This window comes from Sinocyclocheilus grahami, unplaced genomic scaffold, assembly GCF_001515645.1.
Source record: "Sinocyclocheilus grahami isolate Dianchi unplaced genomic scaffold, SAMN03320097.WGS_v1.1 scaffold781.1, whole genome shotgun sequence".
Classification (NCBI taxonomy): Eukaryota; Metazoa; Chordata; class Actinopteri; order Cypriniformes; family Cyprinidae; genus Sinocyclocheilus; species Sinocyclocheilus grahami.
The window spans coordinates 618,103-627,281 of record NW_015505960.1 but is presented as its reverse complement, the minus strand read 5'-3'; the positions used below and the strand labels follow the sequence as shown (position 1 = coordinate 627,281).

At 36.9% G+C, this 9,179-nt stretch overlaps 1 pseudogene; it reads left to right on the top strand.

The window, feature by feature from the left end:
* The window catches only part of LOC107561574 (uncharacterized), an 8,320-nt pseudogene extending 4,206 nt beyond the window's left edge, over positions 1–4,114 (top strand).
* Positions 4,115–9,179: the final 5,065 nt, after the last annotated feature.

The window sequence follows — 9,179 nt, the reverse complement described above, 5'->3', positions numbered from 1 at the left end:
CTGAATACTTAGGACCATGTGTTATTTCAGTTTTTCTTTTTTAATAAATTTGCAAAAATGTCAACAATTCTGTGTTTTTCTGTCAATATGGGGTGCTGTGTGTACATTAATGAGGAAAAAAAATTAACTTAAATGATTTTAGCAAATGGCTGCAATATAACAAAGAGTGAAAAATTTAAGGGGGTCTGAATACTTTCCGTACCCACTGTATATATTTAGAAATGGATCGTACTCACACACCATGGTTCCCACGTCGGAGCCCTGTCCGAAGAAGCCTCTGGTCCGGACCATCAGTAAGGTGGTCACTATGAAGCCATAGAACCAACCAAACATCATAGGTCCAGCATAGGAGACTGTAATGCAGGAAATTCCCACCTAACCTCGGTCAGGTGGAGATGGTGGTTACAGGGGAATTAGGAAGGGGATGATAAGGGCAGACCCCCGAAGGAAATGAGTGGATACTGAGGTGTCACTCTGATCTGGACAAAAGCGCTGATGCCCTGTCTGGATCACATCCCTTAGGTCTTTTACCTACCTTCCTTTGACCCGCGATTCTTCCTATCCCTACCCACGGGCAGGGGAGGAGCGCGAGCCGCGACACTAGCCTTCTGTGCCCGTCTCTGATCCTCAAACCGAGACAGGCCAGGACCCCTGGGTTGTTCGGGCTCAGACCTGGACCTCCTTTATCCAGGTCTTTCAGCAGGTCAGCCTGATATGCTTGGAGCATCACCATCGTGTGCAATGACGCGACCAAGGGGGGCGCCAGCAGCTGTCAAGGGGGGCGCGAGCATCAGTTAATTCAGAGATGTTCCTGTGAGAATTTATGAATATGAGTTAACAAATCTTTAGTCATCCACTAGGGGGAAATCTGACTCCCACTGCTAGTCGACAGTTAGAGCAGCGTTGAATCGAGTATCAGTCACGTTCAGTGTTGCCAAGTCCGCGGTTTTCCCGCATGCCGCGTTTTGTAGTTTTGGGCTAGTTTTGAGTAGGCGGGTTTTGTTGTGAAAACCTGGCAACCCTGGTCACGCTTAGTGACAGTGTAAGATGATTTACGATTAGCCGTGTCGGAAATCCAACTAGGGATTGGCATGTCAGAAACAGGCTCAGCCATCACATTTAATCAGGTAAACTGGTTATATATTTATGTTTCAGTATAATTACGCATGCTATACCAGGGGCGGTTCTAAACTCTCTCTCTCTCTCGCTAATTCAAATAAATTATTATATAAATAATGAATTCAAATAAATGCGATCTAACCGCACTGCATGTCTGATTTAAAGCAGGCCGAATGCTAACGAGCCTTGACTGACGAAAATGACCATAATTTGCACGATGAATTATCGTGTTGTCGTATACAACCATTCAAAAACTCAGAATTTATGTGACCGAGGCACCTGATGTTCAGAAACTTTCATAACTGGTATTTTTTCTTTTGCCTTGTGAACTGGCCGAGCCTTAATGATTCTGTTTCTTTATTTGTTTACTGACCGTTGCATGCAATCGTGAAATACAGCATTTTAAAATTGGCTATTCTTAGTGAAAAAAAAGTATAAAAAATTCGGGTTTGGGCTCTAAAATTAACTGTACTGCTCGGGCCGGGCCAGGTCAGACGATCTCGGGTACGGGTCGGGTTCGGGCTTCAGTTTAAAGCCCGTGCAGACCTCTAGTATCTATGCGCACCGCTCACACACCTGAAGTGCACAAACAGATAGCCTTCTCAGACAGCAGGTGAATACCAATGGCTGTCTTGACAAGTATCCTTATAAGCGGTGTGACTACAGTAATGGGGGCGGGGGCGCGAGTTAAGTTAGACCAACTTGGGGGGGCACATGTCCTAAAAGGTTGAAAACCCCTGCTGTAATGTATAAATTACCACTCACACAGAAGTTACTTTTAAACTAAGCCGTTTCTGTTGAAATTTGCATGACCAACTAGACCCAATGCCAAATTTGCAAGCCAGTATATTTCACCCTCACACCAAATTCCTGATTGCGTGGATTTCTATTGAAATGATGGTATTTTCACCAAAACATTCACTGAACAGTGGTAAATGTTGACATACTGTCAATTATCTTTTTTTGCACACAATTTTTTCACTTCAAAGGTGCAAAATTTTAGTTTTGTCACGTCAGGGGAACAAAGGAAACTCAAAGTCAAATTAAACACAGGAACCAAGGGATACTAGAACAAAACAGAACATACATGTGGCAAGTCTGCGAATGGACTATTTGCACGAGCACGGGTACTGCTCAGTCATTTCCGGTCAACTGTCAAACTCAGGGGCAAGTTCAAGCTCAAACTGGTGTGCACTGTTTTGCTACGGTTTCCGGGTTGAACGACATGTTTCCTGGATACGGTGTGCAACGGGGTTTGAGATACGTTTTCTCTTGTTTGGTGGGTGTCAAAAATGTCAAAAAACCACGCGGTATTAAAGAGGCAGCTTGCACAATGTAATTAACATCAAAATAAATTCACAAGAGCAAGTATATTGTTTGCACATGTTTATTTACATTAAAGGCAAAATAACTGAAATAATAAGAGCACATGTATAGATCTGGAACTTCTTTAAGTCTGTCTAAATATCATTTAGTAATTGCAATGTCTTCTGGTCCATATCCTTTCCTTAGGAAGGTGTGCTAGACACTGATTAATGTAACATAAAAATACTATACATATTTATATATTTTGCTATTGCATTGTGGAGTGACACTTTCATAAACTTTTCTATACTCCTCTGATTATATAATGGTAAATATTACAATATCATAGCACAACAACAGTGATCAGCAATAATGATAAGCCTAATACTCACAATAAAAATAATAAGGTCATATAGATCATAACACAGTCTCGGAGGTAAGAAGTGGATTATCCTTCACCTGAAATGTTTGTCTTTTCATCCTGAAATGCGAGCCAAATGTTGGATCACAATAATTAGGAACCACAGTTTCCACAAATCCCTTCACTCGAATTTGGATGTTCTCTTTTATTCTGGAGGGCAAGGGCAGTGACTGTAACATCGCGCATATTTTTTGCAGTACGCTTGAAGTATAAAGTACTCAATACTAAGTACAGTAAAATTGCTCAAGTTTGTTATAAATAGTCAATTTATAATAAACCCAGAAGCAAGACTAGGGAGTTGAAATGGCAACTGAGCTAATGAGTGATACTCTGCTGCCATCTACTTGTTATAATGCTAATTTCACGTCATTTTCATCTTAAAGGAGTAATTCACTTCCAGAATGACAATTCTGTCATCATTTACTCACCCTTTACTTGTTCCAAACCTGTATGAGTTTCTAACTTCTGTTGAACACGAAAGACGATATTTCGAAAAATGTTAGTATCCGAACAGTTGATGGGTACCATTGACTTCCATAGTATTTTTTCCCCAAACTATTTTACATAGTCAAAAGGGTGTTTTGACTGCAGTTTCAGTAACTTCTTAAACACTAGACTTGTGTTTGCTTTTAATGTATTGAAACTATTTCTCACTTAGTTTCAAGTATCTTCTAATCTCTTCTAATCAATACTAATGGGACTCTTGTTAATTCGTCGAACTGGTCTGTCAACATTACTCTTCCCAAATGTAAGAATTCATATCAAATCATTAGAATTATTGCTAAGTCATATTGGAGTCATCCTAATAGCTGTTGGAGTTAATAGATATCTTAATAATCTATTCATAGAGTACTAAACCTTCACATCATTAATGATGGTCTGAGTGCGAGATCTGGTGCCATGGTTGTTATTACTACCATCCTATGTGTGGCTGCGGCTCTGCTTTTACTTCTTTTCCTCATCATGCTTTGCATAACCTGGTGAGTAAATCACACTTGTATACATATATTATTTTTATTGTCATATATTATTTCTTAATGGTCCAGATGTAATTCATTTTTCTAACAAATTACTGAATCTTGTCCATCCAGCTGTACCAAGAAAGACGGTAAGCAAATCTCAGTCATGAACTCAATCCGTATCCCCCGCTATGACACCCACAACCTAAAGGAGAGCGTGCACCCCTACGACAACCCTGCTTACCAGTCGGACATGAAAAATGACTCCACAGCCAGCACTCTGCCCAAGGATGCCGCACAAAAGCTGTGAGCTACCAAAGACACCATCACTGCTGCACTGCATATTCCAGGGGAAACCAAATTACTATGGAGTATCTTTTCTTTCAATATGTTACAAGGCAAAATTGAGGACTGGAAGTGAACTTGAAATGAACTCATCAACCGTATGGCACTTACATCATGCATATGTTACACTGCTGTTTGGCATCAGAACTGTTTCCTGTGTAGTATCTAACCAGAATGGTTGTGCTGAAAGTGAATTTTTTTTAGCCGTCATCTTCCAGCTTTTTGTAAACTCTTGTGGCCTCAGTATTGTTTGTGATCAAAGGAACAGACGGAACAGAACTACACTACACTGACTGCAGATAAGAAAGACATACAAAATGTGCAGAGCAACATGCAATTTCACTAGATAGCGCCGTTGAGTAACTAAGAAAATATGTGGGAGCGTGACGGTCATTCCATAGTATTTAATGTTTTCTAACCTTCCTTGTCTTAGGGGTCAAATAGGCTTAAATAACCTTTCATGAACGCCAAACCAGGTGAATTTGTTTCTTTTAACTCGTATTATACTGAATATCTTTTATAATTAATTTTCTTAACTTTTTTATTACAAAAAAAGGTAAGTAGGTAAAAAAAAAAAATTTCATGATTAGTCTATTAGTTAGTGGTTTTATAAGTCATTTTGCTGTATGTTTACAAAGCAGTTACCCTGGTCTAATCATCGAGTTTAGATTAAACTGTTATAAATGTAGGCAGCGATGGTGAAAGTACAAACATCCTTCACTCAAGTAGTAGTACAGATACTCGTGTTTAAAAAGACTCTGGTAAACGTTGAAGTACTGACTACACTTTTTTACTCAAGTTAAAGTAAAAAAGTATGGCCTCTGACATGTACTTAATTTAAAAAGTAGCCATTACTACAACGTGTTTTAGTGTCACGCTGGTAACTGGACCTCACATCATATTAGTACATTACTACAAAATAAATTACAATTCAAATTATGTTAGCTAATGAATCCAGGCTGAACAACCGCCATGTAGACCACAAGCAGAGAAAAAGCTGAGGGGGAAAAAAACTATGCCATCACCTAGGCCACATCCTAGATTGTGATTGTGCCTCTTGACCTTGGAAACTACTCAAAATTATTATGATGCTTTAAACAAAATTGAGATGCGTTATACTGTAAATTTTATTGAAATGCAATCAAAGACAATGGACCCTTTTCACAAGACTGTGATGACGCATTTCAACGGTCATCAGCATCGTAACTCCTTTTGTATTTTCTTTTTTTTTTAATATATATATATATATTCCACAAATCCCTTCACTCGAATTTGGATGTTCTCTTTTATTCTGGAGGGCAAGGGCAGTGACTGTAACATCGCGCATATTTTTTGCAGTACGCTTGAAGTATAAAGTACTCAATACTAAGTACAGTAAAATTGCTCAAGTTTGTTATAAATAGTCAATTTATAATAAACCCAGAAGCAAGACTAGGGAGTTATATATATGTACATTTATAACACTATACTTTGTATTATATTACCTTTGCATCAAATTACAAAAAACACTAATGCAAGGGTGTTTCTAATACAGCGTCTATGGGAGAGATGGCAAATTTGACATCGTTCTCTCTACTGACTGCCGTTATCAGTCTCTCTATTTATTTATTTATTTTTTTCCGTTTTTGAAAGTCATGAAAACTGCAGATGTTGTAACTGGTCAGTTTTTTTTTTTTTTAATGACTGTTAATCACATTTTATGCAGAAATTATGCGTAAACAGTCTTGGACTGTGACAAATAATTTTTCTAAAGTACAGCCATTCCATGTAGTTTCTCAATTAATACAATACCATATATGTTTAATAATTATACAGTCAGCTTTTAAGGAAAAATCCTAACTGTCATACAACCTCATAAGCAAGTAAAGTTTAATGCTAACATGATATAATAAGCATAAAAATACAGAGCAAACACAAATATTTGGTAACTCATTTTGATTACTTCAAAAAAAAAAAAAATACTACTACCAATACTACTCAGTATTGGATGAAATAAAAGTCGATTTCTAACCAACATTTCTCTCACATCATGTGATGCTGCCTTAAATTTCTGCCATCAGTTAAATTAGGTTTTTAGGATTAATTAAGCTTTTACAACAGTTGTCATATCAGGATTGAAGCCTTCAAATTCTACCTTTGGAAAACTTTGTGTTAGAATATACAGTAAAATCTGATTATTATTTGGTTATTTTAGACATAATCCACTTGAATTGTCCAGGTAGGTAATTGTACTACTCACAATACCTTAAAAAGTCAAGCAATGCATTACATCCATACAATAACCAACACACTCTCATGGCAATTCGTAACTACATTTTGGTGAATTTGTGGCTAATTCATATGAAATCCCTTTTGTATGTTTTTGTACTGCTTATGCTCCATTGACGGTCAGGTTTAGGGATGGGCTTAGGGGTGGACCTTCATGCTTACATTTCCGTGCTTACAAATTGTAGTGTGAAATCAGCACCTCATAATACATTTTATCATGAGAGATTTGAGTAAAAGAAATAATGCTAACACTTTAAACTTTATTTAACTATATTAGGTATAGGAATAGTTCAGACAAAAATTTAAATTTCCTGAAAATGTACAGGATGTCCAAAAGTTTTTTTTTCCCCCCCATCAGAACAGATTTGGAGAAATTTAGCATTACATCACTTGCTCACCAATAGATCCTCTGCAGTGAATAGGTGCCGTCAGAATGAGAGTCCAAACAGCTAATCAAAACATGTTTGTAAGAAATAAATCCATCATAGTCCATAATCTATAATAACATAGGGGATGTTGTCCTCACTGACATATTTCTTTAAAACTGTTTGTACTGTTTTCGCTTGTAAATGGTGCTTGATTTGTGCATATTTCTCTCCTGATTCAGACGAGACAAATTTTCACTGAACAAAGCAACATTATTTTGCCAGAAGCGATTGTTTAGAGTTAAAACATGGTGAATTTATAACAAGCATGCAGCTTTTTGCTGTACAAGACCTTAGTTGATGGACTACTTGTCATGTAGATTACTTATAGATTATTGTGATGTTTATATCAGCTGTTTGGACTCTTATTCTGACGGCACCCATTCACTACAGAGGATCCACTGGTAAGCAAATGCTAAATTTGCTAAACGATAATAATAATAATAATGATAATTATAATGCTAAATCTCTCCAAATCTGTTCTGATAAAGAAAAAACTCATCTACATCTTGGATAGCCTGAGGGTGAGTACATTTTCAGCAAATTTTCATTTTTGGGTGAACTATTCCTTTAACATTAACTAACAATGAAAAATACTTCTTAATCTATTCCAATATTTACTAATACATTATTCAGATTAAAAGTATGTGTTATTTAATGTACCCGAGTTAACATGAATTAACAATGTTGTATTTTTATTAATGGATGTTAAAAAAGATTAATAAATACTGTCACAAATGTATTGCTCGTTTTTAGGTAATGTTTGCAACTAATGTTAATTAATGGGACTTTATTGTAAAGTGCTCCTTGAAATAATTTGTGAAAACATGGGATATCCTTATATTCCAGATGAAAAGCCTCTGCTAAATGGTGACTCGTATTCACACACACGCTTTATCTAAAAAGAGCGTTGCGCTCTGGTAATTCTTTGATAGTCTGGTGAGTCACAAGAAGCCCACACAGCGTATCCCCTCCTCTGGTCACAGCTCTAAAGGTGAGTCTGTATTCCTGGATCAATGAGTCAGCTGTGCCCACACTCACATACATGAATTACGTGGCCTCTTGGTCGCCTATATTTTGTAAAAACATATAATTTGAAGAAAAACTTCACTGGAGCCTATTCAACATTGACATTTAACCTTGTCTGAGAATGTTCTTGATTCAAGACTCCTATTGCGTGAACTTCCCTTTCATTCCTGTAGTGTTGGTCAATTCTGTTTATCTCTGTCTGGACAGAAACTCTGTTTTGACTGGACAGTGAATCACCTTCCTTTTTCCATGATGAAGGAACACTTCTTGATCTTTCTCTGCTCATGTTGAAAGCACTTGTGGCATTTCAGAATATGTCAGTACTGACATTATGTGAGAGTCTATGCTTTGATTTCCACCAAAAACCATAATCAAGGAGTCGTTCAGTTTTTCACCTTAACTGCATGCATTCAGCAAGGCTGTCAGCCTTCAAAAACAGCTACTGGTGAGGTTAAAGAGATATTTTCTTTCGGTTTTGCTTATATTTTTGTTCTTATGTGAGTCATTTCGGTTAAAGTGGAATCTCTTTCCATTATGTTGGCAGACTGTGGATATTTGGTCAGATCATGAGCTTATCAGTATTAATAACCCGTGTTGAGGCATAAATAATTCCTCTGTGAAAAAGGAAGTACACTGTCATATTTCACTTAAAGCTCTCTGATGTTCAGAATCACCATTTTGAACAACATTTCTGATACTGCTTTTTTTTACACTAAATAATGTATACTGAATCATTAAAAAAAAAAGCATTGCAGTATTTCACTGAGACTCATGTCCCATATAAAATGGGCTCTAGCGACGCCGCTATAAAGATATTTAAAGAAACACCGTGCACAGCATAAATGAGTACACCCCCTCTAAAACTTAACAAATTCAGCAATTACTCTTTACTTAGAAGACATGTTAGGGTTCTTTGGAGATGTAATGTTCCAACAAGACTGCTTGATCAATTACCAAAGAAGAATGCCAAAATTATTCAGCTAAATAAGATTTTCTTATCAAAGTGATCAAATGTTGTGTTGCAAAAATGAGTACACCCTCCTGAAACTTACTAAAGAAAAAAAAAGGTGTATAGGTTTAAGGCTATTTTTGAACAACAGGTAAGTATATTGAACCAAAACTTTTAAAGACAAGTAATTTCCTGACAATTAAAAGTGTTATATAGCCCACTGAATCATACTCAGACTTAATGCTGGCAGCAGTGGAACCACTCGGGAGAGAACTGCCAGGTGACTTATTTCTTAGCATAAAAGAGGACAATGGTACAAGAGGAATACCAAATTATTGTTTTAAGTGTGAAAATATAGC